Here is a 19,022-nt window from a genome sequence, read left to right on the forward strand (position 1 = left end):
GAGGAGCACAATATTTACAGGCTTTTCAAATGTGAACTGATGATGAGCTGAAGGAAAAACGCAGATGTTTCATAGTGGTCAATGACAAGAAAGAGATCAATAAAACACTATGAAGGAAAATTTTAAAGGAAATAATGCTTCCAGATTTCTGTGTAATGTTTCATTGGTTATAATTGCAGGAAATAATTTGATTATTTGCAGAGATAAATCTGTACAACTTTTAAAATAGTTTCTGCAAAGAGTTACTAAAGAGTATGGAAATTTAATTGTAGTTTTGATATACCTGGGTATAAAGTAACTTTCATATATATCACATATTGTTAATAAAGTGGTGATGTAATGTCCAGCCACCATAAAACAGGGATAGTGCACCATTCTGCTGGAAAATGTACAGTAACCACCAACGGTGATGGAAGCTGCCACTTTGCTACTGCAGCTGCAGCAAGAGCCATGTTACTTTGCTTTGTTGTACATTTAAAATTTACTGGTTATCACAGTGAAGAAAATCCTTGTGCATTATTTACATCAGCAGATAACTTCTCTGAGTGAATGGTTTATAAATGAAGATCCAGCTGTGTAACCATTTGATAACAGATATATTTATATCCACATTCAGGAAACTGTTATGTGAAACTGGAAAATTTGACATAGGTTTGCACAGGCTTCCTTTGCATTCAGTCAAGAAAGAAAGGATCCCCAAAGAGAGATTCATATTCGAACTGAGTTCAGGCTATGAATCTATGTATCAATTTGCAGGCACATAAGTCAGACATCTGCATCTGAGTTAAGTTACCATAAGATCCTTTTGTAGTTAATGGAGACAAATAGGCATGTGTAAGGCTTAACTAAGGAAAATAAGTCTGATCTTTAAGTCAGCAAGTTCAGGATGAGCTGAACTGTACCCTAAAAGCAACTCTATCTATCCACTGATTATAAAGACAGCCTATACGACTGTCTCAGATCCTGAATTTTATGCTGTAGGCACCTATTTGGGTCAAACAAGTCTTATGGAGTGCCTCAAGACAACTGAACAGTAGTCAGCTCCAAATCAGCAGTATTAGTTGTGGTTCAACACTGAATCTGGACCAGATTCACATTGAGTTGGTAAAGGTCTCATGCCAAGTGAGTTCACAATTTACTTCAAAGGTCTCCCAGGTGCATCCTTGGAATGTATGGGAAGAGCATTATAACTAAGCCTTAGAGCTTTGATAAATATAACATACATAAATCATACACATTTAAAAAACAAGTAAAACTCTATTTGCTTTTCAGCCTAGTCTTTAATTTAGTCATTGTGGATAAAATGTCTTCAAAATTTTGACTTAAAGCAGTGTTGTTCTTTGGTAAGACATCCACAGTGATAGTTAGAGACAAAAATATGACACGGAATATGGCAGCGAAGGCTTGTACAACTAGCAGAAAGGTAGAATCAGGAGCTGACATGGAGAAGCAGCATTGCTGGCTGTCCTGTTTTTGGCTGGAATAGAGTTAATTTTCTTCCTAGTAGCTGGTACAGTGCTGTGTTTCGGTTTTAGAATAAGAATAATGTTGACAATACACTGATGTTTAGTTGTTTCTAAGTAGTCAAGGAGTTTTCAGCTTCTCATGCACAAGAAGCTGGGAGGGGACACAGCCAGGACAGCTGACCCCAACTGGCCAAAGGGATATTCCTTACCATATGATGTCATGATCAGTATAAAAGCTGGAGGAAGAAGAAGGAAGGGGGAACATTCAGAGTGATGGCGCATGTCTTCCTAAGTTACCGTTACTCACAATGAAGCCCTGCTCTCCTGGAGATGGCTGAACACCTGCCTGCCCATGGGGAGCAGTGAATGAGTCCCTTGCTTTGCTTTGCTTCGCTTGCATGCACAGCTTTTGCTTTCCCTATTAAACAGTATTTATCTCAACCCACAAGTTTTCTCACTTTTCTGATTCTCTCCCCCATCCCACTAGGGGAGAAACAGCAAATGGCTGCATGGTGATCAATTGCCATCTGGGGTTAAACCATGACACTGGTCATAGGTTTATAGTGGAGAAAAGTAAAAAAAAAAAAAAAAAATATATATATATATATATATATTTTGCAAGGTGGAGAGAGCAGGTATGGACTTAGGACAACGAGCAAGGAGGGTGATCCTAGCTGTCTCACTTTGAAGGTTCTTCAGGGAAGTCAAGTGTCTTTGGGTTGTTAAAGTGAAAGAGCTTGAAGTAGAAGACATGGAAAATTATGACTATATCTGACAAAGATATTTTGGGAGCATATTATTAGGATATGGTAATAGATTTTAAATTGGAAAAATATATGGTGCTATGGCAACAGCCAAGGTGCACACAAACTTCCCATGTCAGAGTGCTTTGTCTGAAAAATGCCATAGCATTGTAGTCCTCTAACCTGCAACCAACAGGCTGGTGAACACTCATGAATATATGAGGTTTTTGTCTTCCTATCCTTTTCTTCTGCTCCCTCTTGCAACCTATTTATCTTTACATTTTGAGAGAGATGGATCTATTTCTATTGATGCATTTCTGGCTACAGTGTTCCAAACTAAAAATGTAGCTGTTGTCTGATACCTTCTGTCATATGTCCTCTTGATTTTATTCTAACATCTTTCTCCTTTCATATAAATATTTCAGACTATTATTACTCATGCAGTTAGATTTGGCAAAACTACAGTAATACCATGGAGCTGGGACTTATTACAAATAGAAAATACTAAGTACTTCATTCTAGTTGTCATAACTTGCTTCTTATAATGCACACCTCCTGGAACTGGGGAGGTCCAGCTGTTACCTTTTCCCTAACACCCTGAAATCGGATAAATAGGAGCCCTGCAGTCATGAACTATTTAACTTAAAGATAATTAAACTGCAGTTCTGACAAGTTCCCTGACCATGAGACCATCGTACCATCCTAGACAATCATCATATTCACTCCCTCGCTTGAGTGTGGGTTGCTGCAAAAGTCACGTGTTACTGTGAAGAACATGAAGAAAAGCCTAATTCTGTCTGTGGCTATCCACCAATAAAAGCAACTTTTTAGTGTCTTAAGTGTAATTAAAATTAAGGACTGGTACAGACGAATTAATGAATTCAGGTCCCCAGAAGGCTAGACAGCCCTAGGAAATAATTCGCTCCGGGTTTGAACAGATTTCAGGTCGTGGCCTGGGCGCCACCCTTGATGAAGTGGAAGCAGCAATTAGCAGGAGCAGAAAAATTAGAATGATGTTCAAAGCCATGGCTCCTGTTTACAGCACAAGCATGTGCCAAGCACAGCTGCACTCAACATTTATCAGCGAAAAAGAGACCTCCAGCTGTCTTGTTGACAGGTACTAACCTTGCATTGCTCTCCCTCAGTAACAGATTGTACTTATGATAAAAATAAAGTATCTTCTGATCATCCACCCTTTCTGCCCTTTACTCATCAGTATTTACTTACACATTCATTAATTTAGTGCTCATGCAACTGTGCAACCAATAACACTAGATAGCACTGTTTCTTTAAAGATCTTCCTTACAGATCACTGGCTGAAACTTAATCCTGACCTAACATTGCCCTCCTCTTCTAGAAGTGGGATGGTATTTGAAAATACCATGGTACTCTGAAAGCCTGTACAGCTGAGAATGGGGACGTTTAAGCTGAAGTGTTTGATCTTTGCACCCAGAGTTTAGGATCATTTAGACAGCTAAGTGGCTTAATTTTCAGAAGGGCAAATTGACCACAAATATGCCGGGTAATTAGCATCCCAACAGTCCATTTAAGTAACTTAATAATGTTATCCCTGATTTACTGAGTAGGCCTCTAGCTCACAAATCAATGACACAGCCAGGAGGAGATCCCAGAGTGTGTAACTCCCCCTCCAGTGCTCGCATCATTAAGCAATGAGTCAAGTTTAAGCCTCTACAGATATTTTGTGGATAGAACCAGTAACCTCCAGAAGCAGGTGGGTCAAAACACAGGCATGGCCTCACCAGGGACCTCCTAAGTAATATTAGATCTGCCCACACCTTTGTTCCCTGTGCACCTTCCCAGGTTTTGACCGTCTCACAGAGAGAGTCAAATCCAGCCTCAACCCAGTAGTGGCAGTAACATAAGCTCCCCCCAGGGCCAGAACTTCTGATCACACACTCAGAAATATCTATGTGAACAATTCCTGTTTTAATGTTATTTCTCTATAAATTATGCCCTGCTCCTTTCCAGACAGCTTTTTTTTTTTTTTTTTTTTTTTTTCCTTTCTTTTTTTTTTTTTATCAGCAAAAGTTATTTGGTAACATTTTTGTTTTCATACTGAGTTTTGATTAAAGAGGAGGAAAAAAAGAACCTCATTTCATTTTCACAGCATCTCTCGGCAGAGCAAGCACTCCTGTTTCTACTGTGGGATTTTGCTTTTCTCTACACTATGTCTTGACAAATAACCCTCTCTGATTACTGTGCTTGCACAAGATTTCATTATGGTTTTGATAACATGCCACAATCTTTAAGTTTCTGTTTGATATAAAGAGTCTGTCCCTGAACAGTAATCATGAGAGAGTGGGGAATATTGAGTGTTAGAGTTTCCATATTTTATGAGCTGCCAAAATAAATGATTTAGGGTAGAGAAGCCTGTATTAGTAGCAGATCTCCAGCTTCACTAAGGCAAGAAACAGTGCTGACGAGTAGACTGGTTTGTGGGAACTTATTTTTAGGACTATTGTTATGATATCAGCCTTTAGGGCCCAGATTCCCAGGTGATATGAGTTGATCTGGTTGCATTATCTTCCATGCAACTGTGACTTCTCCACTAGTTGATTCTCTCCATAGCCCATGTCAGCCTAAGCATCTGGTGCTGATGAGAGAAGCCTCTTCTGGACATCTCCAAAATTTTGATCTTACCACTGCCCAATGTTAGCAGCATTTTGATTATTTACGGTGCTTCTTGAGGTCTTTCTGATCCCTGCTACATTAATTCTGTATCTGACTGTAGAAGTTGTATCAGTCAAAAGGGAGTCAAGTTAGTTTTAAACTTTGGCTGGCTGCAAAAGAGGAGTAATACACCAGAGATCAAAGGGAAATATTTTCCAAGGATCTCATCCAAGGGAACTCCTCTTGGATGAAAATATTCCAAGGGCCACACAGACTGAAAAAAGTCTCTCCAGAGGCCAGAACTGCCCATTTTCAGAATCTCTGTGTTAACAACTTCCAATTCCCTGTTTGAGCAAACTTCTCTGGTGGTTCCTGTTTCACTGTATTGTTTATTATCTCTCTACTTGGGAAATCGTATGTAGGTATGGTTTCCCACCACATTAATTTTATCTTACATGTATCTTAAAAACTAACACCGAACTGCTCCCTAAGTTTGAGACACAAGGTTGTACGAAGTTGTGTTTTTGGGAAGTTACTGTTTTCTGGGTAAAGGTCTTGGTCACATTTGTCCAGTCAGTGGAGTATCACTAGAATTGAATTGAGTTGAGATGATAGGATGTTATCTCTGCAGGATTGTCATCACTTGTTTTTTTTTTGTTTTGTTTTGTTTTCCTTAATGAAGAATTTAAATGCATCTGAGAAAAGGACAGTGTATTCTGTCTGTAGTTATGCCCAAATTCTGTATAAAATGAGATTGAGTTAGGATATTGTCACCTAAATTCCAGATTGTGGTCAGACCATGCACTCCACTACCTTTTCTCACAAGCCAAAGCATGTCTGAAAGACTTGTGTTTGCTGAAGTAATTCCAAATTAGTCATGGTGATGCCTGTTCTTTGCATACTGGGCTGATGAGTAAAGACCTTGCCCAGGAAACAGCATCCCATGGGCACTGTACTTTTCATTATTTTATTGCATCAGGAAGGAAGGAAGGAAGGAAGGAAGGAAGGAAGGAAGGAAGGAAGGAAGGAAGGAAGGAAGGAAGGAAGGAAGGAAGGAAGGAAGGAAGGAAGGAAGGAAGGAAGGAAGGAAGGAAGGAAGGAAGGAAGGAAGGAAGGAAGGAAGGAAGGAAGGAAGGAAGGAAGGAAGGAAGGAAGGAAGAAGGAGGGAGGGATTGAGATTGCTCATTGACATTGCTGTAAAGGATGTAGGAAATAAGAATCAAGTTAAATCCATTGTCTGCTATGTATTATCTTAAGCAGTAAAGGTTTTGCAAATCACATTAGCTTGGTCATTAACTACACACTCCTGCACAGTCCTGCTGTTTTCCAATTACACTTTAGAAGAAACTTGCCTGTTTTAAGGAGTATACTGAGGTTGTTTTTACACAGCTTCGTATTCTGAGGGGAATTTTCTGAACTTTAATTTGACCTTTCTAAGATGTTAAAGGGGAGGAGAGTGGGCAGGAGGGGAAGGGAGGGGAGGGAAGGGAAAAGAAAATAGTAAACCACAGAATTAATTAAACAAGGAAACCAGAAGGGGTCTCTGGAGGTCATCTGGTACAAGACCTTTATTAAAGCATGACTATAACAAAAGGAGTCATCAGCAGAGGCTAAGTCTAGCTGAATCTTGAAACTAACTGAGGACAGAGCTTCCACCTGGATGCGGGTTTCAGTGTTCCACTACTCTCCTATTGAAGAAGTCCTGATGTCCAAGGTCAACCTCCCAAGCTGCAACACTTTGCTCTTGCTTATCTGCTACTTCTGAGAGTAGTTTGGCTCCATTGTCTTTATAACTGTCCTTCAAAGAGCTATAGGCTGCTGCTAAATCGACCCTTTGCCACCACATCACTATTGAATGGAGCAGTAAAACGCCCCCTTCCTCTGGCCACCCTCCTAACAACCCATGATGCAGTTTCCTGTACTTGTGATAAGAGCACTCTGGTAGCCATTAGTCTAACTAGTGTTCTCTAAATGCCCAAGTTCCTTTTCAACAAGGCTACTGTTCAGAGAGTTGACTCCCTGACTTGTGTTTACTCTGCTTCAGGTACAAAACTTTGCATTTATCCTTGCTGAACTTTGTGAAACTTCAGTTAGTCTAATCCTCGAGTTTCTCAGGGTCCTTTTGGCTTGAAACTCTGTTGTTCTAGAGTGTATTAAACTCTGCCTTCTCTGTTGAATTAGTTATTGTCAACACATTTGACAAGGGTGTTTTTTTTCTCATTACCCAGGTCATAGATAAAGGTACTGAACAGTGTCAGTCCTTGTATCAGTGCCTGGGCTGCTTTGCTTGTTGCTGGTGGCCAATTTGATGCTGAGCCATTAATTAAAATGAGGTGCTTTGGCTAATTTTCAACCCATCTTGCAGACAGTTTGTCCAGTCCAGATTTCCTCAGCCTGCACATGAAAATACTGTGGGTGGATGGTGTTAACAGCTTTACAGAAGTCAGAGTGTGTTACACGTTATCTGCACAGACACTCATTTCTTCATCAAAAGCAGTTGGATTGGTGGAGTGTGATCTGCTGATGTTGACTGTTCCTGATTTCCTTCCTGTCCTTCGTGCTCTTGGAAGTAGTGGTGATGTGGTGGTGGTGAGAGGAGTGGGAAGCTCTTCTGGTGGAATAGATTTCAGTCTAATGATGCACCAAAATGTTGTACCACTCAGTGTAAATGCTTAAGTGTAATAAGACTGCCTATTAAACCAGTGCTGGTTTCGATGATTCCAGATAATTCAGCTCTTGAGACTCAACTTCTCATTATCAGAGCATCATTGCTGCTGAAGGTTTAATTCTTCTTGGCTTGGAAAGAATATAAGTTTGTCAGGATATAAGAACATGTATAATGAGGTAAAAGTATATTTGTAGCAAACATAGTTTGTTCTTAGCATGAAACAAAACTGCCTCTTACAATACCTAGTCCTTCCTGTATCATACCATTTTCTCCTATTCTTCTTTTTATCATGCTCTTTGATAAAATATTTTAAATATTAATGTTATTAAATATCACCCCTGGCCACAAGTCAGCATGAATAGCTTATTTCGCGTCTCCCACAGTTGTTGTCTTAGAGTTTCCATAAACTCAGCTAGACATCAATGTATCAGTTACATTTGGGCCATATGTTCAAGACTTTCTTTAGAGCATTAGGACTAGCATCTCATATTTTATGCTGTTCAGTATATTGTAATGTAAAAAATAAATAGGAAAGTCAAATTTAAAAGGATTTTGGTTTTGGTCAAACCAAAATCTTTCAATTGACCCCAAATTAATTTCATCTTGCAGTTTCCCTTCAGAGAATTTTTAAAATTTTCAAGTAGGGAAGAAAGCCAAGGTTTTAAATCCTTTGTGAAAAAGTTTTTCATTCCCTGCAGAGCTGTAAAATTCAAGTAACAAACATGTACATGTTTTATCCCCTCCTAAATCACATGTCAGCTTCCTGTAGGAGAATGCCAGCAGTTCCTGTCAAAGGTATATGTTATAAAACTGTTCTGGTAGGAGCTGAGCTTCAGAGAGTTCCTGGCTAACATGGGGATTGTAAAAAATCCAAAATAGATTGGGAGGAAAAGCTGTGTTCATGTGAAACATGGCAGCTCTGCTTCAAGATCAGAGGTGAATTTTAAAGGGTCAGGATCTTCTAGTTTGTTAGAATGGCCTTAGGCTTTTCTTTGGAGAGATACAACATGAAGAAGAGAGTGTTAAAGTAATAAAAATTATTCCAGTTACAGTATTCTTCAGCTGGAGCTTTTAGAAACCTTTGAGAAGAAATATGTGTCTTCACTGGAGCTCACACAAGAACTATGAGTGGATAATAGATAAAGTGAGAAACAATAATTTTTCAGGAAAAAAAATCCGAAACATTTCAAGGAACAAACTGAAGCCACAGCGATAATAAATAACTAAATAATATTTGGTTATCTGTGCCAATCTGTCTGAGAATGTCCCTGGTTTAGATGAATATAAATCAGGAGATGTGCAGAATGAGTAAGGTTTGGTTTAGAAGAGACAGAGCCATTCCTAAATTAAGTAAATTAAGGATATATTTAGTGTTTCACTGATAGTCACAGCAGATACAAATAATAGAAAAATACTACTTTATCTAATGTATCTTCTGATTTGTGCTGGATTTTTATCCACAGATTAGCCTCTTATTATTTTGATTTTTATGAAGTTAAAGTTTCCAAAGAAGTGTACACAGCGGTGGATATTTTTTCAGAGACTATTCCATATATAAGTCTATGGAATTTTTTATTAGTGAGGGAGCTTTTCTGAGCTTAATCTTAGGAGCTTGTTTACTCTATAATGTAGCATCTGCAGTAAATATAAACCAATTTAATCTAATAATTTCAAATCCTGTGTAACTGCTTTTTCAGCTGTAGAGCTGGATTTTCATTCATATCATCTGGCATGTATGAATGTCCAGCCTAGGTACCCAAGGTCAAGTAAGTCACCTACGTGAGCTACAGAGCAAGGGCACTCATGGCTGCAGCCTTTGATCTTCCATCAATCCACACCCTGTTTCACCTCACTGCAGCTTGCACAACTGACTTGAGCACATTTCTGTAAGAAGTGAATGGAAGGCACTGAAAGTAAAGGAAGGAATCAAAATACTCCTGCTTAATTCACAGTGTTTAAAAAATATTTTAGTTAAACTCATATAACTTTGCTCCTAGACATAGTATTTTTTTTCTTCTTTTAATACCAATATTTAATAATTAATATTTAATAACAGTTAAATATTTGTTATTTTCTATGTACCTCACTATACACATTTTTTCCTCTGGACAGATATTCCCTTTCTTGACCTACATTCTTGCAAATTCCTGTCAACTTGCTTTGTGTCCCCCGCACAGGGTACTATGAGCCTGATTAACCTCTAGCACTTGCTAGTTTGCCTCTGCTTGGCAGTGCAATCCTGATACTCAAGTCCATTTGTTTTAGATCAGTTATATGAGATTGAGAAGGCAGGGACAAGTAGGTTCTGGAATTGCATTAGTGAAACAACCTTTTCCAGCATTACTGAGTTATTAAAAGTAGCCAAAATGAATACTGTCTGCAAAGAGTTGCAGAAGGATGGTTCTCACAACCCAAAATAAATAATAATAGTAATAGCTTAATGGTAATGAAGTGGCAGATACATTAATTGTTGACAAGTGTACCATCATACATCTGTGAAAAGCAACCTTGATAATACCTATAATATTGTCTAACAATACTTCCCCACCCCATAATGCCTTGTGATACAAGTTTAGATCTTTCTATCTTTCTCTTAAGGCAAATAACTTTCTTGTAATTTGGTAATTTTCAAATAAAGACAAGATTACATGGAATCTACTTTGGATAGGAGCTATGGCACATAGGTGGTCAGTGTTATCAGGTGGTCAGGCTGTTTAGGATAATGTTTAGCAGTCAGCAAATGTTAAAAGTTTGAAAATGAAGATCATCACAGCCAATTAAAATACACAGCTGTCACATTCAATTCCAAAATAATCAAGGAAAAAGAGTATTATCTTCCCAACGGAGGTGTTTCTAACATATTTTAGACACTTAACAGTGTTTCAGACTCATATAAAGTCCAATGTGCTTTATTTTTCCCAGGTTTCTGTCAAAATTATTGAGTTCTTGGGTAATTATCAGCATTTGTATGATTTTCTTCCATGCTATGATTTTTTTTTTCAATTTTCTTGTCTTTTATTCTATGAGGTCTCTCTAAGCATTTTCTGTCCTTAAAAAAAAAAATTGCAAATCTTCCCAGTTAGCCTCTGAAGTACGTACCCATTTTAACAACGTGAGAAATCCCACTGATGTTTAAAGGTGCCTTACATGCTTTGAGTGGGGCACATGCTTAAACATGGTGTTGAACTGGGGTTTTAGCCCTAAACTCTTGACAAATCCCTTCTTCTTAGAGCACACTGTGCTGGTAAAAGTTATTTCTGCCATCAACTCCCCTGACCTTTCCTTCCTTGGCTGCAGCCAGGAGGGTCCACCTCTATTGGGCAGCACCTGAAGGGACAGTTCAGCCCAACACCACGGACTGCTGAAGCTGATGGTGGCAACCACCTCCACCAGTCCCACTGCCTCAGGAAGGGGCTGCCTACTGTGGTTCGGCTCCCTTTCCTCAGGCATTAATGTAGAAGTGAAACTACAGACACCTAACACTTATGGAGCTCAATATAAAAGTGATTTAAGGTACAGCATGCAGCCTGCCAGGAAACACTTCATTATGATCGTAGGTGTTACCCAAAGAGCGCTAGTATGTTTAGCATTTTAGATTTTCTACCCTATAACACATGACACAAAGTTTATGCTGCACATGCTTATGTCAGAAAAGGTGTTATAAGTAGAAAAATGAGGAAGGAATTAAAAAGAACAAACAGAGTGCTTGGTGCACTCAGGTTCATAAATAGCTTCTACAAAGTAATATCTTTTTAGAAGATGAATCAGAAAAAGACTCTTTACTTCTCTGTGAGCCAACAGAGCAAAAGTGATTCATTCGACATAACTGAAATGTTAGACAGCTGTAGGATGGTCAGCAAACCTCCTACTCCTGTATATTCAGTATCACACAGGCATTGGCAGAAACAAAATTGTAAAGTAAAGTTTGTTTATTTTGGGGACAACTCATTGTACTTTTTCCAACAATTCTTCCTACTGTAAGTTAGCCTGCATTTGTTTAGGGTCAGGCACATCACTGTAAATTATGTCCCACAAGGCAAGAGACGGAACAAAATAATATGGAAAGGTTTTATTTTTAAAACAACGAATGGCCACAATCAACAACAAAAAGATCTCATTATAAACTCGAATGATGAATAAGTTACACACACATAGGATCCCATTCCAAGAAAGGAAAGTCAAATAGTTAAATGAATTTTGAAACGCTGACTGCGATCTATGTGATTGCTCAATATTTCTCTCATCAGTTGTTATAAACGTATATATAAGGATGAAAAGCTCATTTAAGGCAGGAAGAATAGCCTGTTGGAAATGGCACAGTATTTGAATTTAGGAGTAGTGCTGTCTAAATAACTAATCTTTCCACTCTCTGGCTAAACTAAGAAAAAAAAGTTTCAGGTCAACCCCAATGAACTTTTTTGTTGTTTATGCCAAAACGAAAATGAAAGAAAAGATATTTCAGTTCTGATCAAATTAGACACACTCCTTGACTTAAAATACCTCATTTAGCTTAGAGTTTTTTTCTTCATTGAAATTTTACATTAGGTTTAGGTAGGCTTACTCTCAAAGTGTGTTAAAGTAGAAAGGTTGAACTTTGTTTTTCTGAAAATGGGCAAATATAATGTGCCTAATTCTTATTTCAACAACAAGCTTTATTTATTATTTGAATCAATTTTTAGACTTATACTGCAGCTTCCCTACATCAGGAAAGTCTTTTAGAACCTCTTTACGTCCTACAGGCAGCAAAAATTACAACTAATGACTGAGGTAAACAGTCTAACATTTGTAAGAGACAAGGAATTAGGGAGATGTATGTAACTGGTAGTTAATAAGCTGACCTAAAAATATCTTTCAATTTAGAAGATTTTTCTAACTGACCAGTCAATGGTGGTTTAAACTGTGGATCTTCTAAAGAGTTACCAATGTTATCATGTCTGGAGTGTACTATGGCCAGTGGGAAAGGACCACATTTATAACTGTAGAGGATGAATCCTTACTTATTTTTAGATCTACCTCTATTAAAGGAGCTCCTTGAATACATGTGACTTCACACCTGCTTTTCTGCCATTTTCATGATGAAAAGAATTAACAAATACGAGGAATGTGTCTGGGAAACAGGCAGACCTGCCCTTCCAACATGGTACTAATTTGTTTCCAACCCAGTGGCAAATCATTATCTTCCAAAAAAGAGGAAGGGGGAACATTTTTCTCAGAGAGAGAGGAAAAAGAAATCAATTAATAAATATTTTGCAGAAGGTGAACTTAGAGGTTCTGATGCAAATCCTGAACAAATTACAGGGAAGCAGAACCAGCTGGTGGGAGAATACTGCTGCAGCAAGCACACCACCTTGACCTGGCTTGCCAGCACTCTTCAGTTCCCAGCTTTACAGTTTCTAAACAACTTGGCAAAAAAATAGGCACAATGTGTTGCATTTATTCACATAAAACAAGAGGAGATTCATTTTTTTTTTTTTAATGCAAGGACCTAAAGAGGACCCTGGTGCTTCCATGCCAGGTGACTCTCTGAGCTCTGAAAAGCTCAGCAAAGGCAGTTTGCTAAAGGGAAGCTTTGTAGAGAAGTGAAAAGGCAGTGGTCTTGTAAGAAAGGTGATATGGGCAGAGCTCACCCTTATTACGTGCTTCACCATTAACGCACACTGATTCTCTGAGTGCTGTAACATGATATGGGGAAAATTAGTATTTTTCTTGCTGTTGTTGTTGTTATTTTGGCTTAGTTTTGTTTCTTATTCACTGTGCAAATTACACATAAGGAGGCAGCCTGACCACCAACTCCCTCTGAGAGACAGAGAACTTTTCTAGAGGGGTCTCCAAAGGCATATACCCCCACAGGTACAGCTCTGGGAAGACATCTCACCATGGCCTATAAGTGGCGTAGAGCTGCATGGATGCCACTACTTCCTTACTCTGTTCTCTGTGGCTGGCCTCCAAGCCATTACATTTTTTATCATCTGTTAGGTGTTGCCTATGCAATTTTTGGAAGGATGGGTTAGTATTTGCTCATATAACATCAGCATGACTGATCTGTAGTTTGTATGGGGCTCAGATCCTGCCAAAACCTAAATATAAAGTAATGATTTTTACTTTTTATAGACCATAGAATGTAAATGACATGTAAGAGAGTGAGAGAGAAGAGGGAATGTTGCAATAGTGGAAGGATCTTTACTGTAGCAGTGTCTCCAATAACTGAAATCTGGAAACACATGAGTACTGTTTTTTGCAAGCTTAAGTACTGAGTAATTAAGGATTCTTGAGAACCTCAGGTTCAAAAGAGATAGTTTTCTAGGAAAGATGCAGTAGTTCACCCAGAAACTGCTGAATCACTAGAGAACTCCCTTGGCAAAATGCAGTGATCTACAATCTGTGGGAAACCAGATTGAATCCTCAAAATGCTCCTTCGTGGTCTTCAAATGTATGAGTCTGAATACTCCAGCTCTGTTTACAAACAGTTAATGGATGATTAGTAAATGTTTCACAAGGTGGCAATAAAAGGCTAAGCAGTCCTCATAGTAACAATATGATTATATAACAGCTTCTATTGATGCACTCTCTCTAAAGCAGCTTGTAAATCCTTTGTTAAAGGAGTCTTTAATATTAAGTGTTACAAAGACAATAATAATCTGAATGTGCAACCAATTCTCCCTCCTGCGCCAGCAATGCTGATAATGAGCTAACAGAAGCACTGCTGATTACTGCAATGAAGCCTGCAGGGAGCAAAACCCTAAAGGCTTTTATTAGCAACACCAGGACACACTGCTGTTTCATTCCAAACCAAAATGAATCACCTTTTCTATTTCTGGACTGGAATAACCATTGTTCACTTCGCAATACTTTGCACAGTATGGTACAAAAGTGCTACCTGTGCTGTTAATCAACTCTCAGTCTCTGAGTATTCTTCTGAGTTTTATCCAGGCAGGTTGTTATTTTTTTGTTTTGTTTTGTTTCGTTGGTTTGGTTTGATGTGTGTGTTTTTCATATTTGTTGTTGTTGTTCTTTTTGTGTGTGTAGTGTTTTGGTTGGTTAGCTGGTTTTGGTTTTTTTTAGTGGGAAATAAAAGCTTGGGGACTTCCAATATGGCAAGCTGACATAATATTTTCTTTTCTGAACAGGTAAAATGTTTTGAAAGACTTGTATGTTGACAACACTGGAAAATAAAATCTGTGTGCCAGGTAAAGCAATGGTGTCACAAAGATCTCAGTGACAACCTGACCCCCACTTCAATGTAACTATTTCATGAGAAAAAGAGAGTCTTATTCAGTGTTTGATCTATATGTTCGAGGCAGCAAGCAAGAAACTCAAGTAGAAGGGTAGGGTTGAGACATCTTGGATTTTCTTTTCAATACATATTAATGATGTAAAATATCTGTTTGGATCCTTTACTCATTTCCTAAAGGCCATAAATGACACAGAACTAATTCAAGTCCCTATTTGCTATAAATTTAGGCCCAGAATGAAGACACAAGCTAAACACTGTTGAAATGACTTATCATGTGCATAATCTTAAAAAAAAACAGAAGCCACATCCAGCACGGTATTGCATGACCACAGTTCCCCTTCACTTGCATGGAAGCTGTTAATTGCTCAACACCTCTGAAAATCAGGTCTGAACTGTCTCCAGTTGGGGGCCAACAAATGAATAAATAGAAACAGTCCCAAATGCGAAGGAGTCATGAAAACCTTGGGCTCTGAAAGTGAAAATCACAGTAGTTTATTCCTGTGCCTCTGTTGCACACCTTAAAAACAAACCACATAAAGGTTAGAAACAAGATGGGGGCAAGGGGAGCCCTTGCTGCTGGTTTTTTAGGTGCTGTTGAAATAAAGCCAACAGAGCAGCACAAGGGATTTTCAAGAAGCCAAAGCGTTATTAGTTACTATTATATTTATGTGCTAATGCTGGTAATCTTAAGTAACTGTTTGTGAGAATCTTTCAGCCTGGCCAAATCCAGAAGTATTGTGTAGATGCAGTAACTGTCAAGAATATGAGCTGTGGAGCAACAAAAGCCACCTGCATTGCTCATGAAGGTCTGGGACCAAAGTACCGGAAAGACGGGGTTACACGCCAAAAAAAGAAAAATCCATTTTGTAAGTTCTACATATGGACCAAGGCATGAGGCCCATAAAGATGAAAAGCTGCCGCTAATTTTAGTGGGATGTTTCTATGACTAATGGGCCATGTCAGCTATAGGTCCTCTGGATATGCCAGAGTGCCTGCTTGGAAGTGAAGAAATGTTTGATTCCCAGATGGACACCCTGGAAACCTGACATTCCCATGAGCAATCGTGTACCTTTAAAACGATGCTGTAGAAATGGTAATGAAAATAAAATACAGTCAGATCCTGTGCTTTCATGGCTGGAGGCAGTAATCAGTGAATCGTCACATTGCCAGAGCTGACTTCATTTGCACTTTGGCAAATCTGTGCAGCAAATCTGAAATCCAGGTATTATTATTTTCAGTCAAAATTCCAGCAACTGACATCTCTTGCTACTTTTCAAGTAGCCCCTAGTGACTCGCCAATGCTAAAGGACTTTGCCATACTTGTGGGAGTACAGCCACTAAAAATAGTCAAGCATGTGCCTACAAGATGGCTTAGTCTGCGCAGGGCAATAAAACACACACTGGACATGTGATTTGCTTTGCTGTCATATTTTCTGAGTTGTGAGCAGCAGGCTGCCAAAATAGAACTCGTTTGGTGATTTCTTCAGAGCCGTAAGCTTAAAACTGTTTTTTCTGTTCTTAATTTATGTCATGGAGTCTCAATAGCAATTTAATTTGAAGCCTCAGAGTGGGGGGAAGCCAGCTACTGATGTCTGCAGGCTGGTTGAATGTGTGCTGGCAAAGGACTGGAGTCAGAAGCTGTGCTGGTAACTGCTTCAAAGAAACAGCTGCTCAGTCCTCAGATGGTCTGATCATTTTCTTTCAGTAGGTGACATAAGAACTGGAGCAGGAGTCTAGAAATGCAGGTGGGAGCATCTGGATATTGTACCTGAAAGATACTGGGCCAACTTGGTATAAATAAACAATGCAATACCACAAAAATTCCACAAAAACATTTTCACCTCTAGACAAATAGTTCATTTCTTTCCAGATTTATATTTGAAAATGAGGAAAGAGACTCAAACACTTTGAACTTGAGAAAACTTAAAGGAAATCTTCAGTTCAAAAGAATTTAATTGTTAAGAAATTATTTAGGTATCCTTCCTTCCTTCCTTCCTTCCTTCCTTCCTTCCTTCCTTCCTTCCTTCCTTCCTTCCTTCCTTCCTTCCTTCCTTCCTTCCTTCCTTCCTTCCTTCCTTCCTTCCTTCCTTCCTTCCTTCCCTCCTTCCTTCCTTCCCTCCTTCCTCCCTCCCTCCCTCCCTCCCTTCCTCCCTTCCTCCCTTCCTCCCTTCCTCCCTCCCTCCCTCCCTCCCTCCCTCCCTCCCTCCCTCCCTTCCTCCCTCCCTCCCTCCCTCCCTCCCTTCCTCCCTTCCTCCCTTCCTCCCTCCCTTCCTCCCTTCCTCCCTTCCTCCCTTCCTCCCTTCCTCCCTCTCTCTCTTCCTCCCTTCCTTCCCTCTTTACTCCTCAATCTGGCTTAAGATGGTGTGCAGAAGTGCTTTCTTCAACATGCCATGAACATAACATGAACCATGACCAGAAGGACAAAATACCCAGAGATTTCCTAACAAAAGGTGCTGTCACAAGATTTGTAGTCTAATGTCACAAATTCATTCATATGCTTCTAAAATCTGAGGTGTCTCTCCAGACATTATCAAACCTTGTAATCTGACTGTTCTCCACTCTTTATCCACTTATAGAGAAGGCATTTTTTGCCCAGTATCTATATGTATATATGTAGCTTAGAAATTGCTATTTCCACATCCACAAAAGTTCATACATCTATTGACAAGAGAACATTGTGATAATGTGGCCCACCTGTTCAGAGGTAGCAAATTTCAGGCCTTAATACATAATTTCTTATGTGGAAGAAATTAGCAAGGCACATGAGAGTTTATTTTTAATGTTGTTTGTTGAATTTTACCATATAAACCAGTCTTGACAGGAGCTTGTCACAAATAGCACTGCCACAAATCTTGGCCGTCAAGAATTTCAACCCAAATATCAATGCAGGACTTCTAGGATCAAAAAAAGAAAACAACCCCCCAAATCAAGAAACCTAAATCCTATATGCTAAATATGATTAATATACTAAGACTGAAATTGATCTTTCTGCTACTTGCAACAGCTCCCCATGAAAAAACATTAAGGTTTTTGTCACAGCGGATTGACCATTGACACTTGGTGATGTAGCTCCTTCACCTCTGCCCTTTCCACCACAGAAAGAATTACCCTGAGAAACAGCACAACTGCTGCTTAGCTGGAGCAAATTCTTGTGTTACCATGGAAGTCAAGAAACTCTACCAACAAATGCTAGCTGGTGATCTAATCTACATTGTTGTGCATCTGAAATTTTTCTAGTTACAGCAATTTGTGATTCAATTTATTTTCCTCCTTCTTTTTATTCCGATTCCTTTCAATTAGAATTGAAACTGGCCAGTACTGTGGAGGACAATAAAAAAGGCTTTTCAAAATACAGTAATGGCAAAAGGCAAACTAGAAATAACATTGGCCCATTACTTGGTGAGCATGGTCACCTTATTAATAGAGTCATAGACAAAGCTGAGATGTTTAATGCTTTCTTCATCTCGGTCTTCAACATTGATGATGGACTTGGGACCCCCCATAACCCTGGGCTAGAAGATCATGGCTGCAAGAACGATAAACTCCCAATCAATCTGGAACTTTTACAGGATCTGCTACTCCAGTTATATCCCTACAAGTCGATGGTGCCTGATAAGATTAATCCGAGGGTTCTTAAAGAGCTGGCTGACATCATATTGAGACCTCACTCCATGATTTTTCAGAGCTCTTGGGAATCTGGAGAGGTCCCAGATGACTGGAAGGTGGCAAATGTCCCAATCTACAAGAAGGGCAACAGGGATGACCCTGGCAACTAAAGGCCTGTCAGCCTCATTTCTGTGTCTGGCAAAATCATGGAGAAGATTGTTCTGGGAGTTATTGAAAAACATCTGAATGACAACACAGTCACTTGTTCTAGCCAGCACAGGTTTATGAGGGGAAAGTTTCACCTGACCAAATTAATTTTGTTCTAAGACAAGGTTACCCACCTAGTCAGCCAAGGGAAGCCTGTTGACGTGATCTTTTTGTGTTTCATTAAAGCCTTCAGTACTGTCTCTCAGAGTATTCTCCTGGATAAAATGGCCAGCATACAGCTAGATAAACACATAATACAGTGGGTGAGCAATTGGCTGACAGGCCAGGCCCAAAGAGTTCTAGTAAATGGGGTAATGTTGGGCTGGCGACCAGTCACTAGTGGGGTTCCGCAGGGATCCATCTTAGGGCCAGTGCTCTTTAATGTCTTTATAAATTATTTAGACTCAGGACTTGAGGGATTAATATAGTAAGTTTGCTGATGACACAAAATTGGGAGGAGCTGTTGA

This window comes from Streptopelia decaocto (assembly GCF_964273445.1).
Source record: "Streptopelia decaocto genome assembly, chromosome: 3".
Taxonomy (NCBI): domain Eukaryota; kingdom Metazoa; phylum Chordata; class Aves; order Columbiformes; family Columbidae; genus Streptopelia; species Streptopelia decaocto.